Here is a 16772-nt window from a genome sequence, read left to right as displayed (position 1 = left end):
CTGCACCCACTGGGCCTTATGGCCTGACAACACGCTCTGCTAACCCTGAGCACCCGGAGTCCTCTAATGCCCTGCCCCCTCCTACATGGAGCCTCTCCTTAGATTCCCAACCCTGCAGTGACACCCAGGTCCCGGAAGCCTGTCCTGGCACCCGCACGATGTGCAGCGGAGCCCACTGAGTCCTCTGGAGCTGTCCTGGGTCTTGAGCAAATGTTTGTGTTGTTCGTTTGTTCAACAAATGTTTATGAAGCACCTGTTCTCAAACCTGGGGAGGTAGCAGTGAACAAAACAAATGAACAGACAAAAAGCCCATCCTCACAGCCACAACCAAGCTCAGGGAAGACATAAACATCTTCAAGGGAGAGGGGCGTGCACTCCTGATCCCCACGTGTGATCTCAGCAAGTGCTGACTGTTCATGAGGTGTCGTTATTGAATTCAACCTACTACTGGAGGAAAAAGCAATACTTCGAAAGAACAGATGTGAAAACATCTTCTGTTTTAGATGTTTTATGATACACAGAAAGGAAGATATGCCACATGGAAGTCATGATGCATTGTGAGGAAAAAAAAAAACAAAAAAATCACCACCATCCCACCCTTCAATTTAAAACCTAGAAAATTACCAGTAACTGTGAAACGTCCTGCATTCTTCCCATATACCTGAAGCAATGTCATTACAATCTCTTGCTTAAAGAAACTTACCTCATATAATTTCTCCCTAAAAACTATTTAGTTTTAATTCTTTGAGCTTTAAAAAATGGTCGATACAGTATATGCAGCCTTCCGTGATTTGTTTTTGTTAGATGTATTCCTAGTTGTATGTTAGATGTATGTTAGTTGTATGTTACATGTATTCCTTGTTAGATATATTCCTAGGAATTCATGCACTCCTAGTACTGAACAAATCCCATTTGGGGGCAAATCATAACTTATCAATCCATTCCTCTACTGGAGGATGCCTGGCCATTCCCAGGTCTTGCTACTACTGGATCCTCAACCTGCTGAAAAATTCCTGCTGGCAGGTCTCCCTAGGGCAGCACCAGGCACAGGGTGATGCCCTGCTGGCTCAGGTCACGACAGCAAGACTCCCCAACTGTCAGAACAGCACCAGGTATCTACAGGAGGAGACACCCTCTCTATCCATTCGGGAAATGCAACTTAAAACTACAATAAGGTACCATCACACACCTATCAGGGCTTCCTAGGTGGTGTTAGCGGTAAAAAATCCACCTGTCAATGCAGGAGACATAAGAGACGTGGGCTGGATCCCTGGGTCAGGAAGATCCCCTGAAGGAGGGCATGGCAGCCCACTCCAGTAATCTTGCCTGGAGAATCCCAACAGAGGAATCTGAAAGGCTACAGTCCACAGGGTTGCAAAGAGTCAGACACAACTGAAGTGACTTAGTCACTTCACACACACACATTTACACACACATGTATCAAGAGAGATTAAAAATAACCCAGCAATACCAAGTGCTGGTGAGGGTGACAGAGGCTAGACTCGAACACTCTGGCAGCACAGGAAATGGGGCAGCCACTCTAGAAGAGAGTTTGCAAGTTTCCTATAAAGATAAAAATAGGCTTTCACATGACCCAGCAATCCCACTCCTAAGCATTAATTTAAGAGAAACGGGAACTGATGTTCACACAGAAAACGTGTACATGAATATTTATAGTAACTAAACCCAGGAACAACACATACATCCCTGTGAAAGGGTAACAAACTGGAAGATGAACACCACGGACATCCCTGAAAAGGAATGCAGCGCCTGCCATACAACGAGGAGCGTTCTCGGTGACACTGTACTCTCTGCGATGCCACCAACATGATGGTCTCGAAAAGACAAGGCTACATCTACAGAGAGAACAATGGACGCCGGGGAGGCTACAGATGAGTATGGTCCACACCCTGAGTAGAGTGATGGTCACAAAAATTTCTATGGATCAAAACTCCCTCGTGGCTCAGTGATTAAGGGTCCACCTGCCACTGCAGGAGACACGGGTTTGATCCCTGATCTGGGAAGATCCCACATGGCATGGAGCAACTGGGTCTGTGCACCATGACCGGAGAAGCCACCGCAATTAGAAGCCTGCACACTGCAGCTACAGAACAGCCCTGATCACCACAACGAGAGAAAGCCTGTGCAACAACAAGGACCCCGCACAACCAAAAATAAATAAACCATCAAAAATAAAGTAAAACTCAAGACAACCGTACATCAAGAAAAGGTCCATTTTACTGTGTGTTTATTTTAAAAAATTTAAAAAAAAAATCTGGACTTGTGTTTCTTATTTGGTTTGCAACTTATTCCTCTAGCTGGTCATTTTTGTTGTAGTTCACAAAAGTATCAGCCTGTAACACACTGGAAATTACAAAAAATATAATCTGGTCCTTCACCAAAAAGAGGTAAGGAAGAACTATTGTAGGATGTGTACCTACAAGTGGGACTTTAGAGTCTGAGAGAAGGGCCGACCACACCCCACAACGGTGGGCACTCCAGGGTTCCCAATTCCCACCCCTCTCTTTTTATTTATCATGAATTCAAGTTTACACATTTATCAATTGTGGTAAAAGCTGTTAAGACTGACCACCTTACCCATTCCTACACGAACCACTCAGTAATGTTATCTATTTGCCCATTACCCTGTAGCACATCTCTCACTCTTTATTTTTCGGCCAAGGCATGCAGGATCGTGGCTCCCCGACCAAGGACCAAAACCTCACCCCCGGCAGGGAAGGTGTGGAGCCCTAACCAGAGGACCACCAGGAAATGCCCTCTTAATCTTTATGTAACTGAATATATCAAATCTTTGTAAATGTATCAATCTATTTTCCCCCATTTTTGTTCAATAAATCCTTCTCTATCCCCTAATCCACAGTGACTTCTCCCACACTGCACTCTAAAGCTCTGTTGCCTTGTCCACAGGTAACCTCTCCACCTGGAGTTAACCTGGGCGAGCGTGAGAGACAGACCAGCTCCGCTCATCCAAGTGATGCCAGCCAGTCCCAGAAGCCCTGAAGAGCGGCCCGTCTCTCCCTGGGCCCAGCAGGTGCACTAGCATTTCGCTCTGAGAGGTCTTGGGAGGAGGAGTGGGGAGGCTCTCTATTAGGTTTCATTCCAAGGATACTGTATTCAAAAACCTTCAAAATTACCTAAGGTAGTCTCAAAAATTCCTACAAGAGCTACAAACTCTTTGTTACTTCTACACATACCATTACATAATAATTAAAACAATCATGTTTTAACACAAGCACCTACTATGAAAACAAGGTAGATTTAAAAGCCTTGATAATATCTTTCCTGGTGGCTCTAAAAAAATTGTCTTTAAAAAAGAGCAGGGCCAGGCTTCCCTGGTAGCTCAGTGGTAAAGAATCCACTATCAATGCAGGAGACACAGGTTGGATTCCTGATCTGGGAAAAGCCCACATACTTCGGAGCAACTAAGCCTGTGCACCACAACTACTGAAGCCCTAGAGCCTGTGCTCCACAACAAGAAAAGCCACTACAGCAAGAAGTCCATGCATGAGAGTAGCCTTCACTAGCTATAACCAGCGAAAAGCCTGCACAGCAACAAAGACCCAGCACAGCCAAAAATTTAAAAAAAAAAAGCCCTGAGCAGGTAATCCCCAGAGTAACACCTCCCGGTGTGCAGACAGGCGTGCTCTGTGATCCTCCAGGGGCAAGCAGTGGGGCAAGGCCATAGGGGAGGCAGTAGGGCAAGGCCATAGCGGGCCACTCACTCACTGTCTCTGCTCCCCTGAGATGCAGTTTCTAGGGCTGCCGTGGGCACTGCAGCCTCCCCACCTCTGGTCATCCCAGAAGTGTGGCTGGACAGGCAGCCTGGAAAGCCACTGTGTTGCCAGGGGCAGGAGGACGGAGTGCCCAGAGGCAAGTTCCAGGCCACAAAAATAACACATCATATCATGGGCAGTCTGAACACAGAGGAGCTAAGAAACAAGCTAATAGTGTAAGAATGGCTGTTAGGAATCTGGGGAGAGAGAGGCACTACTCTGGGAGGAAACCTCATCAGGGTAGGGATCAGGCTCTGTTTAAACAATGTTTCCACAAGTGGGAATAACTTATGGATTTTCAACAGTAAACTTACAGACCAACGTAAACATATGCCTTGACAGCATAAAGGTAAAAGGACAAAGAAAAGTCAGAGGGAGGAGGAGGGAATAGAGGCCAATGCCCTTCAGGTTGTAAGATGACAGTGCAGGACAGTCTGTCACACAGGGACAGGAGCACACTACACTGGGCAGGACAAGGACGCTGCAGCTTCAGTCAGGACAGCAGGAGCAAGGGCCTGTCAGGTGACGACAGGGACCACCAGCCAGCACTTCAGGGACAGCTGCTTTGGTGCGCACCCCCCGCCCCCCCCAGGGCCCGACCCTCAGAAAAAAAACTTCACTGAAAACAAAAATACTAAAGATGAGACACAACTGGTGTCCCAAAGACAGCTGACCCCTCTTCTTTGAAGGGATCTTCCTTTACAATCCATGATGAACCTGGAAAAAAGGACCTGGGACACCTCCTCAGGCAGGGGAGGGCCAGCTTTCCCCAGAGCAGGGACAGATACACAGGAACACCCATGGTCTGCACGTGTAACCCTGAGCTCATCATCTATTCCAGCAGGAAAACGTTAGTACACTGCAGAGCAGGAGAAATGGCCACTGATGACCACAGGTGCATCTGAAGAAATGCACCTGATTATAAGCAGAATCAGCCAACATGGGAGATGTGGAAGGGATGCTGCCGAGTATCATGGTCATCTGCTACCTTTGCTCCTAACTTAAAATGAATGTCAAATGTACAGAATTTCTACATTGGCTAGGAAAACAGAGCAACTTCTAAAGATGACACCTTTCTTCCTTAATTCTAAGAATAATAAAAAGCGACAGTGATGTGAGCCTTAGAATAGAGAGAGACAATTAAGTGAGTAAAACAGGTTCCTCTTTAAGAAGGACTCACTGCCATCATCAGTGTCCAAGGGAGGACCAACCCATGAGAGAGCAGCAGCTAAGCCACGCTTGCTCACTGAGTGCGTGTGCTCCTGTACTGAAGACAGTGGACATCTGCCCCACAGAGGGAGCAACAGGCTGACCGGCACGGGCTCAGCAACACCCCCGGGGGAAACGGAAAGGCCCCAGCAGGGTCACATTCAAAGCCTTTCTGAGGAATAAACCGAGTGCTGCCTCAGTCCTGGCAGAGTGGTCAGTGTGTCTGTGGAATTAATTTTATTGGTTGTGACTTATGTCCAGAAACCAAATGATTTTCTTTCATAACCTAATGCTTTCAGTCAGAAGGAAAAAGTCAGAAGTTGATCAAAGTAACTTACATGTTTGAATACAAGGAGAGTCGAACATTCTCAAAAGCCTATGACTCCAAGAGGAGGCTGTCGACGGCCCAGCGTGGATGGCAGTGCCTCACTTCCACCCTGGCCCTTCTGGTCAGCGTCCCTGAGGCGCAAACAGCAGGGCGACACTGCCTCAGTGTAAAGGGGCCTAAAGCGAGCTAGAACCCTCACACCCAGAGCATGACCGACAGACACAGAGACATACCCGCCATCTCAGCACTGGAGCTAACAGGTGCTCACCTATGCGCAAGGCTGCAGCAAGAGATTCTGGGCGGACCATGCTATGACCAAACATTTCCAGAAAACCTTAACGTATTCCCAAAGCTGAATATGAAACTAGACAGTGGAAGGCAAAAGTGTTTCTTATAAAAGCAATGGGCAGCGGAGCTTTCTGGGTACTGGTGTTCTACACTCAGAACGCCGACAATCTCAGAGGGCTGAAGTCACAGGCCCCTTCCACCCAGGGAGCCATCCGCTGCCCCTGGCTTTCAGTGGACAGGCTGTGCGTCAGCAGGCAGACTGGAGAAGAGGAGGGACGTGTTCTATGACAGAAAAGGCAGACAGGCTCAGGGACAAGGCCACTCTCGTGAATGACCACCAGGAAGAATCCTCACAACATTCAAATCCTCAACTATGAACATCACATGAAAATGCCTGTGACCGAAATCAGTCACTCAGAAGTGTGCAGGCTGAGAGACCTACTTATGGCTTCAAGAGAGCCCGGGCGCTGAGCAGTGCAGGATATGACACTGACAACCCAATGACCCATCACCCTGGGGGCAGCGCCACCCCTAGCGAGTGGACTGGACTCTCCAACTCCAGAATGAATGGAAGCTTAAGACACACACAGTGGGTGAAAGTCCATAAAACGTGGCAGATGCAGCCATGATGCCTTCTGTGTCTCACCAGCCAGGGCCGCCCCCTGGGGCTGGCCAGCCCAGGGTTCCCACTGTGGGCTGACTGTCTCTGATGAAGCAGTGGGCCAGCTTCCTGAAGCCAGAACCAAAACCAACCATTCTGTCAAATCCAGCACGAAACCAAGTATGAGCTGCACCAACCACCCAGTGACAAGCCATCTGTAAAGAGATGTCTGATGTCAGAGGTGAGCGTCAAGACACACACATCTGCTGTTGCAGTTATACTGGTGACAGGCCTCGTGATTATCACAGAAATTTCACCAACACAGCAGTTACAGCCTAGGCATGCTCACCATGTACAGGCATTTGGGGCACACGTGCTCTAGACCAAGAGGTCTGTGGGGCAGGTACCTAGTCCAGGAGGGGTGGGAGGGCAGCTCTCAGGTCACTTGCCTGGGCTGAAGCCCGGTTCTGCCACTTATGGGCTCAGGGACCCGAGCAGTTACTCAACACCTGCACCTCCTTTTCATCCAGTAGGGCTGGAGCTGGCCTGGCATGGAGTGTCTGGGAGCAGGCTCCTGCAAATTGAGGAAAGCAATGCTGGGTACATGATAAACATGAGCGATTACTACTTTGGCCTCCAATTTACAGATGAGAAGACTACACAGACAGACAAAGTTCATAATGGTGAATTCAAGTTGGGAAGGTTATATTCAAACTCTCAACTTGAACATTATTGTTGCATACATTTTTTTGTTGTTGCTACATATATTTTTGATATAAAATCCAAAGTTCACTAATTTGCCTTCTTGTCATCTGCCTTTTAAAAATATAAGAAAACACCTGCCTTCAAGGCTTTAGGGGGCTAGCATGTGACCAGGTAAGGCTGTATCGAGCTGCTGCTCACTGAAACACACTCTGCCCCTGTGATCACCACAAAGAGGCATGCTGTTCATCAGCTGGATGGTCATTCTGGGGTAGGGACAGGACAAAGACCGCTGCCCACTCCAGAGAGCAGCACAGGGGTCTGATGAAATGACAGGTTTACCTCATGACAGTGCAATACTGTGAGCAGTTTAAGGAATGCTACAAGTAAAAGGCAGATCATAAGAACTTCACTGGTAGTCAAGTGGTTAAGACTCTGTGCTCCCAATGCAGGGGGCAAGGGTTTGACCCCTGGTCAGGGAACTAAGATCCCACAGGCTGCACAGTCCAGCCTTGAAAAAAAAAAAAAAGGAAAAAGGTAGATCACAGATGCTTATGAAGGTTTGCATAGCACCCCCAGAGGCCAGTAGGTCCAAGAGTGCCCCTAACACCTTTGTGCACTGCAATCAGCCAGCCTGAGTGAGGATGAGATGGCTGGACAGCTGGCCTACTCGGCCGCCAGGACAGCCCCCTCAGTTATCTTCAGTCATGGATCAATTTTTAATAAAAGAAAGGGCAGGGGCAGATGAAACAAGTGTGGGCGTCACACTGGTACACACACCAGGGAGTAGGATGCTGCTGGTAACAGTCAGCTAGAATCACCCAACCAGGTAGAATGATGCAAGAGAAAATGGCACCAACAGAAACAGCATTTTAAGAAGGAAATCCCGTGCTGTCATGGCAAGCTGGGTGACAACACTGACTGTGCTTAACCCCCAATACCAAGCTCGTCACTGTGCCTCCTTATCTATACAATTGGATAACAGCTACCCATGCAAGCTGTCCCAGGGATTAAGGCGGATGCACAGTAAGGAGCCTGGCTGCCTCTCAAGCGGATCGCTTCAGAGGGCTTGCAGCTGGGGGGGTGGGGTGGGGGGGAAGCCTCCTCCACATGAACTGTAGAGGAGAACAAACTGCTTCACACTGAAGACAACTACAACTAGACAGTTAAAAAACACTTCAAAGATAATCTTTAAAGTACAGACATTCTAGTTTCATCTTAAAATGAAACTGAGTCATTAAACTGCACTAAAAATTTTAACTTTACATGTGATGAGCCTTGTGATTCAAAAGTAAATACAGTCCAGTAAATGGCTTCCCTGGTGGGTTGGTGGTAAAGACTCTGCCTGCCAATGTAGGAGACACGGGTTCGATCCCTGGTCCAGGAAGATCCCACAAGACTTGGAGCAACTAAGCCCGTGTGCCATAGCTACCAAATCCTGTGCTCCTAGAGCCCATGCTCTGCAACAAGAGAAGCCACTGCAATGAGAAGCCCGTGCACTGCAACTAGAGAGTGTCTCCCGCTCACCACAACTAGAGAAAAGCCTGTGCAGCAACAAATATCCAGCAGAGCCCAAAATAAATAAATAAATAATTTGAAAAAAAAAAAAAACAGCCCAGTAAACATTGTTATCTGGAATACAATTTCTTTTTTCAGTTAAAAACAAAACAAGAAAACAGATGCGTCCTGGTTTCAGGCATCAGAAAAAGTCTATCACGAAACCTATCACTCTTTTCTATTTAAAAATCTTAATTTAAAGGACACAGCAAAATTTATTACAACTGGTCAAAAAGACCCTCACATTTTACTATCAAACCCTAGATCAGTACCTAAGTGAGCAGCAAAATGTAAAATATTAAAAGTGTTAAAATCCTTTGTACCTGCCAGAGGGTATACAAATCTGGTAATATGTGGCAAAAACAATAAAGTTTGTATTCTCTGACCCAGAATTTTCCATTTTTCTTAGAGATACCCTCTCATGATGAAAGACACTACTTAATAAAGAAAAATTCAATGGGACCGCCTAGCTAAAAATCAAACATTTGCTATGCTGCTAATCCCTTCCAATAATAGAAGGGAAACTAAAAGCCAAGCAGGTGGCACTCGCTCCCTGCGCAGAGCCCAGTCTAGCTGAGTTGAGGCTGTGTCAGGGGCCCAAGATCTTGGCCCCCAGCCCTCAATTCATTACCTCTGAGGCACCATAGGCCAGGACAGGACAGGTGAGTTCAGTCTAGCACATTTCCACTCCACCCGCCCAGAGAACAGAGGCACAGGGCCCTAGGGAGAGCTCTCTAAGAAATAAGCTGGTCATCCCAGAGATAGCCAGGGCGGGGAACAGCCCATAGGGGTAGCAAGTCAGCATTCCAATCCTCTGACTCTCAGGACTGCAACTTTGTAACCAACTGGCATAGCTCAGTCCTGTGGGACTCTTTGAGACCTAGTAGACTGTAGCCTACCAGGCTCTTCCCTCCATGGGATTCTCCAGGCAAGAATACTGGAGTGGGTTGCCATTTCCTTCTCCAACAGAATTCCTTAGAACACAGCAATGGAGACTGTGCATTCCACTTTGTAAACCACCATGTTTTCCAGTGCTCTGTGTTCAGTCTAGAAAAATTAAAAGGACAATAAAATTGTAACTAACTCATAATGAATAAGGCTTATTTATACTCATACAGTCAAGGAATATTCACTGATCACTCATAAGGTATCACCCAATTTAAAAATATTACTTGGGTAGCTGGGTTTAATGTGTCATGAATAAAGGACTATGGTTTCTGTCACAGAACCAAGTTTTAAAAACCAGTCACATGGACACACCTACAAAGGTGAAAGATTCGTGAGTAAAGTGGAGCTCTGAAGTACATAGACAACCCCTGAAAAGGAAACATGAGGGCATTTTCGTGACATCCACTGAATGCATGGTCTCACCAATGTGAATTACCAATATGTCTGCAAAGCTCTTGGAATTGCAAACAATTCTTACCTAATAAAGACAAAATCTATTAAATGTCTGCCAGTGCCAAGAACTAAGGCAGAACGTATTATTTCACCAATATAACATCCTCAAACAAAATTGATGCAAAGGTGACAAAAGACAAAATTGAAACTAAAGGCTGTTTTGGTAATTGAATCCTTAAATCTTCTGGGTTGAATTTCGACTGACCAGTAACAGACCGCTATTAATCCTCTTCAGGTGATGTCACTATCTGAGCGTGGCCCTGCCGTCAGGACAGGAGGCCTAGCAGTTCCCTCTTTTCTTTTTTGGCCACCCCTTTTGACATACAGGATCTTAGTTCTCCGACCAGGGATGGAACCCATGCCCTCTGCACTGGAAGCGTGGAGTCTTAACCACAGACTGCCAAGGAGGTCCCAACAGTTCCTTCATTCCCTCTCTTAAATAAGGGGTAGCATCTTCATAAAATATGGATATTCTCATTTTTTAGCATCTTTGTCACTTGTATTTAGGAAGCAGTTGAGGACACAGCTTCCTACTTATATCTCCTGTACTCCCCAACAGGCAGTAAGGGCAGGTTCCACAACCCTCATCTCAGTGGTCAAGCACTTGAGCCTGAGTCTTGTCCTCTTTCAGGAAGGAAATTCAAGCACAGGCCCTGCCAACACAGATAGGGAAGGACTGTGACGGAGCAAGAGGCAGTCTGCAGTTCAATAATGCTCCACTCTGCCCAGCCAACAAGAACATAAAAGGGAGCTCCATTGGGAAGCACTGCATTCTTAACTGCTGTGTGGGGAGCACCGGGAGACCCACAAGGGCGCCATCAAGAGCTAAGAGTCTCCTCCACACTGCCTGTGCAAGAGCTGGTTGTCATGTGCCACACCTGTCCCCTGAAGACACAGGAATTTGTCTCCTTCCTGGAAAACTGGTTGACCTCATTGGCTGAGATATGGTTCACCTACAGCACTCTATACTCCAAACCTTGTACAAAGTACTTTTAAAAGGAGTTAGGGAATTTTTTTCAAGGGTGATTATATCTGTGTCTATCACGATCATTTGCAGACTTCCCTAGGGGTCTAGTGGTTGCGACTCTGCTGTAGGGAATGTGGGTTCAGTACCTGTTCGGGTAACTAAGATCCCATGTACCCTGTGGTGTGCCCCCCCCAAAAAAATCATTTGTAAAATCAATTACACCCCAATAAATTTTTTGAACAAATCATGCTCATTTTAGTCCCTGAATTTAGAAGCAAACTCTCACCTTGTATAAAACTCCACCTTGTTCCCTTAACCCCCGCACAGCTGCTGTACAGCATTTTAGTCATTCATTCGACACCCACTGAGCATCGACTACAGCCCATGACCAAGGCAAGCACGTCATGCCTAGGCTCTGAGATGCGCCATCAGCAGCTTGCCAGGGATTCTGCCTGGTGGTGGCAGTGGCAGGGAAGTTAGCACAGGAACTAGCACAGAGGCCGGACTCTAAGTACAGGACTGAGACGGAACAAAACACTAGTCCTTAGGGTAGCTCAGCCTGGAGCACACAGCACCCACCCTCTGAGAGCAAGGGGGCTCAAGAACACAAAGGGCCAAGAGACGCGTGGTATCTGTGTTACCGGTACCACGGTAACACAGTGAATGAAAACCAAGAACATAAACTCACTGAGTGAAGGTTCTGGAAATGACTTGAGTCCTTCCATCACATAGGAGGATTCAGAGCACACCTGAGGGACAGCTCATTTTCATGTGGTTTTAATGGGTTACTCCACCTCACTCATTTTATCAACAAATGTCACTGAGTATCTGAGGCTAATGTGTGGGATTTACTTTTTGGGAAGTTAACTGAAGACAAGAGCTGACAAAAACCTTTTTATTTTGGACTAACTATAGACTAAAAGTTGCATAAAGGTTTACAAGGAGGTCCAAAGACCTTTCTGACCTACCGCTAACTGGTTATGCTTTCCCAAAGGGGAGGTAACTTGCCGACCTCCCTCAGCAGCCAGCACCTCAAGGACTCCACACTCACCACAGTGACTTCCTAGAGACGCGGGCTGCTGCTAAGCTCGTCACCTCCACTTTCTCTGTCAGTATTTCCCAGGCATGCAGCACGTGCCAGCCCCTGTTCTCTGCACAAATAGGCTCCCTGTGGACTTTACCTCACAGTGAAAGATTAAGTTATAATAAATATATTAAGTAGGACATTAGAAGAATGAAGTGCAGTGGGAAAACTAAGCAGGGAAGGAAAACAGGGAACAGGAGGTGGTGAGTTGCTTTTGAACTGTGGTGCTGGAGAAGACTCTTGAAGAGTCCCTTGGACTGCAAGGAGATCAAACCACTCAATCCTATAGGAAATCAGTCCTGAATATTCATTGGAAAGACTAATGCTGAAGCTCCGATACTTTGGCCACCTGATGCAAAGAACTGACTCAGTGGAAAAGACCCTGATGCTGAGAAAGACTGAAGGCAGGAGGAGAAGGGGACAACAGAGAATGATGGTTGGATGGCATCACCGACTTGATGGACATGAGTTTGAGCAAGCTCCGGGAGTTGGTGATGGACAGAGAGGCCTGGTGTGCTGCAGTTCACCAGGATGCAAAGAGTTGGACATGACTGAGCAACTGAACTGAACTGAGTTGAAACAGCAGGCAGGCAGTTGGGGAAGGGCTGCCTGCCCTGAGGCTAAAGGTAACGATGCCAGTGATCTAGGCAGAGCCAGGAAGGAGCAAGGAAGTCTGTTAAGAAACAGGCTGAGAAGCCACTGTGGCAGGAGTCAGAATGAGACAGGGGCCAGAGGGAGGAGACCGGCTACAGAGGCTGGGAGTGGACTGACAGGCATCTCTGCCCACAAGGGTCCCCATCCCAGGCCACAGTGGTTCCACAGCTGAGGCCCCCTCAGCAAAGCTGAGTCTCCTCCATGCGCCTCCCAAGTGTCTGCTCATCAGCTAACCCCCTGGATGCTCTGCCTTCACCACGTTTAAGAGGTCCAGGCAATGGGCTCCAGCAGCATGTGTGCCCCTCACAGCCCCGTGCTGCTGGAAGTAACAGCCACCCAGCCCCTGGCTTGGCCACATGCCATCGGAAGTCCCATCCGAGGCAACCCAAGTTCTGCAACCTTGACACAGGTGGAAGGAGAACTGTGCAGCTCTCAGGCAGGAAGTTTTTCAAAGCCTGTGAGTCCTGCCTCATAATTTCATCCCTCAAAGTTTGACAGGTGCCTTGATCCTGAAACTCAGCACCACGTTTAACAAGACAGAAGCAAATGAACATAAAATCTCAAGAGCTTTGGCTGAAGTTCCGCCTTGAGGCAACCAGATTACAGATGGGGCAGTAACCTAACTAACTGTTAGGTTAGCAGATAGTTTTTAAACAGACAACTAGTAAGGACAAAGGTATCCAGCAGAGCCACCTCTCAAGTTATGACCCCTATTAAGCCTAAACCTGGAAACCAAAAAAAACCCGGAAACTTTCGCTTCCTTTCCCTGCATAGCACAACCGAGCAAATAATGAGAACTCGTCTCTCAGGCACAAGAAAAGGCGAATCCTTAATCCAGCCCCTCAACGCAAACAAGTTCGAACCCGCAAGGATGAGATCCTGACCCTCTCTTGTATGACTGCAACACAGGCACCACTTCAAATGATGTCCCGCCGAGGCAGAAAAAGCGTTTTTTTCTTACAAACTGGATGATTTTCACCCGCGAGATTAATTTACACAGCGTCAAGGAATCAAGCTCAATTCCGTGAGCTATAAACATAATGACCCAGACATAGGTTACGTGGCTCCAGGACCGGTGGCGCTCCCCCTCTCGCCCGCAGGACAGGAAAGACCCTCCCTGAGGCGGGGACGCCCTGCACAGACCCCAGTCCCGGAGCGCGAGCTGCCCCGGGGGGAGGGCCCGGCGGCCGCATGTCAGGTCTTTGGCCGCCCCCAGTGAGGGCCCGGCGGCCCGACCGCGGCGCACGGCCTAGGCCTTCCCGCCGCTTCTGAGGCCGTACCGCCGACCCCGGCCCGCCCCGAGGGCTAGAAAGGGGAAGAGGGGGTCGCCGCCATTTCCGGCTGCGGGCGCGCGGCCCGACGCCCTGCGCCGCGCCACCCCGCACCCCCTCACCCGGCCCCGCGTCACCCTCACCTCGCGCCCCGCCCCCGCTCGCCTATCCCGTCCCCGTCACCCAGACCCCCGCCCGCCTGCCCGGCTGCCCGGCCTGACGAGAGGCCGCCGGCCCGCCGCGAGCTCACCTGTCCGCACGCCCGCCCGCCCGCCGACTCCGCGGCTCCGCTCTTCCCTGCGCGGCGCTCCTGGGTAGCCGGCCGACGCGCTCTTCAGCCGGGGCTGCGCTTCGGGACCCGGCGGCGGCGACGGCGGCGGGGGTAGCGGCAGAGGGCGCGGGAGCAGCACCGGCAGAAGCGGCGGGGGCGCGCACGCTCACGCACGCACCCGCACCGGCGCGCGCGCTCCCGGGAGGACGTGGGCGCCGGCGGATCGGAGTCGCGGGCTGGGCAGGCAGCGCGTGCGCCCAGAGCGCTGGACGGAGGCTCCGCCCATGGGGCGGAGCCCCGAGTGACAGGAGTGGATCGAGGCTCCCGAGCGCACAGCGGACAGCCCATGGGCGGGGCCCCAGGACCTATGGGCGGAGCTCGTTAGCCGAGTCGGAAGTTTCCACAGCCCCGCAGGGGCGGGGCCGAGCGGCGGGGGTGGGGCCTGCTCGCCGGAGCTTCAGGTGCTGTCCCGTGCGCCCGCAGGTACTGAGGCCAGATTCGCCAAAACAGGACGTGGGGGGACTTGTCCCGCAGTTGAGTTTGCCCCGTGCTTTACGTAAGACTGAGAAATCGTAATTGATCTCGTCAAAGAACTGGAGAGGGAGCTGGTGGGAGATGACCCGGAGGCCGACGGCCGCTGAGCCACTGTTAGGGACTGACGTTTGCTCATCCCTGCGGCGCAGAGATGCGACTTCCTGCCTGCCTGCCCAATCACGGAAGTGCCACCGCCATTGTCCAGCCCCTCCCAGAACCACAGGCAAACAATGACTCAAAAGGGCAGTTGAACCAACTTCCACTCACTCCCCTGCCACCCAAGGTTCGACCACTGCTCATCTCACTGACCCCTTGAGGGACGGGAGACCTGCTCTCTACCCTTCCCTATCGCTATGTCAGAAAGTTCTACCATTTATTGAGTGCCTGCTCTGTACGTGGTACACTGGTATGTGTACCAGTTTCCATCCTAGAAGCCATCCAACAGACTTCTCTGGTCAGTACTCCTCTGTCTCCTCACTCCCACACTTTCCCATTGGCCATTTTCCACTCAGAAGAGTCATATTCTTAACACAGAAATTTTGATATCCAAGGCTCCCTGTGACACATTGTGTGTTAGCTGCTCAGTCGTGTCCGACTTTTGTGACCCCATGAACTGTAGCCCACCAGGCTCCTCTGATGACACATTGAGTAAAATCCAGACTTAGAGCCAACAAGCTCCAGCCTCCTCTACCTCTGTCCTCTTACATCTCTGCCATCTTGCCGGCTTTAAACTGCCCAGTCTGTCCCAGGTTTGGGGCCTGTAAGTGGCAGAGAGCTCAGGAAGTCGCCTGGCAGTTGTTGAATTGTGCAACATCAAACAGGCAGAAAGAAGCAGCCTATGAAAACCGAGAAGCAGAAGGGCCAGATTCATATCTATGTCCTTGAATTCAAGAGGATGAAAGATTCCAAGCAGAATCAAAGGTGCAATGAGAGAATCAAATTGACCCAGTACCAATTTCAGAGTGAAGTTTCTTGGGCACTGAAAGAATGAATGAAGCAATAGACCTGGTACCAATTTCAGAGCAAAGCTGAGTTGGGCACTGCACAAATGAATGAAGCAGGCCTTAGTGAATCTTTCCTTGACCTACTAGTTCCTATTTAGGTATATTCTAAGAAAATATTCCCAAATACAGAAAAAAGTATATCACTAAGCTGTTCTTATAATAGTAAAAATGGAAACCTAAAAGACATTCAAATGAAACAATATAATTATAAAATGTATACAAAGTTACTTAATAGCATTGAAAATCCTTTTAAGAGCTCCTGAAAGTAAAATGAGCAAAATGCATATGTTAAAAGTACATTATTACAAGTATGTTTATAAAATAAGTCAACCTGTTTGGAGATAAGAAGACAGGAATACTGTCAACTGTGGACAGTGGCTGCAGTCCAGTACTGCCCTTCACAGGCCCTTTAGTGAGATCAGGTGGGCACCCTTATCCTCACCTTGAGAGGAAACTGGGACTTTATGGAAGCAACTTGCACAGCTGCCCTCCAACGCCAGCCCCACCACTTGCTACAACCCTTCAAGCTCTCAAAGCTCATCTCATGGGTCAATTACTTAGGGGAGCCACCTGAGGGCTAGGTCCATGTCAGGGTCGTCCTTGTCCCCCACAAGGCCTAGCAAACTCTTATCCACAAGACATTTAAATACTAAATAAAATGAAGACCACTTGGAACCCATTTCATCATCAGAGAGGGTAAATGCTGACCACAGGCAATGGAGGAAGGTGCTTTCTCCACTTGGCGCAGCTTCACACCTCACACCTCATGCTGTGTGGTGTGGACTGCCGGGCTGTCACATACAATTCACATACAATTTGAAGTCATTCACTTTCCCTGCCTTTGCATCTGGGGCAAGTCATGCTCTCTGACCCAAGGGAGGTCCAGTGCTCTCAGTAAAAGGATTTCCCACTGGGCACATCCAAGACAAAGGGGGCATTGCACGGTGCACTAAGGCAGTGGGACGGAGGCTCTCCCAGAAGTTTTGGGGAGGTGCAGCCAGCACTCCAGGGCACAGCATTAAGAAGGAAAAGCAGAGCACAGGAAGTGTTAAGAATGGCAAGAGAATGAGAATACACATTCACATGTGCTTGTTTCTGCATGAAGAA

The 16772-nt window shown here is 49.0% G+C and overlaps 1 protein-coding gene across 3 annotated transcripts in view; it reads right to left on the bottom strand.

The window, feature by feature from the left end:
* The window catches only part of DNAJC5 (DnaJ heat shock protein family (Hsp40) member C5), a 29162-nt gene extending 14830 nt beyond the window's left edge, over positions 1 to 14332 (bottom strand). The window contains exon 1 of one of the 3 annotated variants that reach the window (XM_025263878.2): positions 14107 to 14329. The gene's annotated coding sequence lies outside the window, so the exon portion shown is untranslated. Of the gene's footprint in view, positions 1 to 5341; positions 5446 to 14106 lie in introns of those variants that run through there. The other 2 variants (XM_025263880.2, XR_003103111.2) reach the window with 2 other exon arrangements.
* Between the last annotated feature and the right edge of the window lie 2440 nt (positions 14333 to 16772).

This window comes from Bubalus bubalis, chromosome 14 (assembly GCF_019923935.1).
Source record: "Bubalus bubalis isolate 160015118507 breed Murrah chromosome 14, NDDB_SH_1, whole genome shotgun sequence".
Taxonomy (NCBI): domain Eukaryota; kingdom Metazoa; phylum Chordata; class Mammalia; order Artiodactyla; family Bovidae; genus Bubalus; species Bubalus bubalis.
The sequence above is the reverse complement of the archived record's forward strand: the minus strand, read 5'-3'. Positions and strand labels throughout refer to the sequence as shown.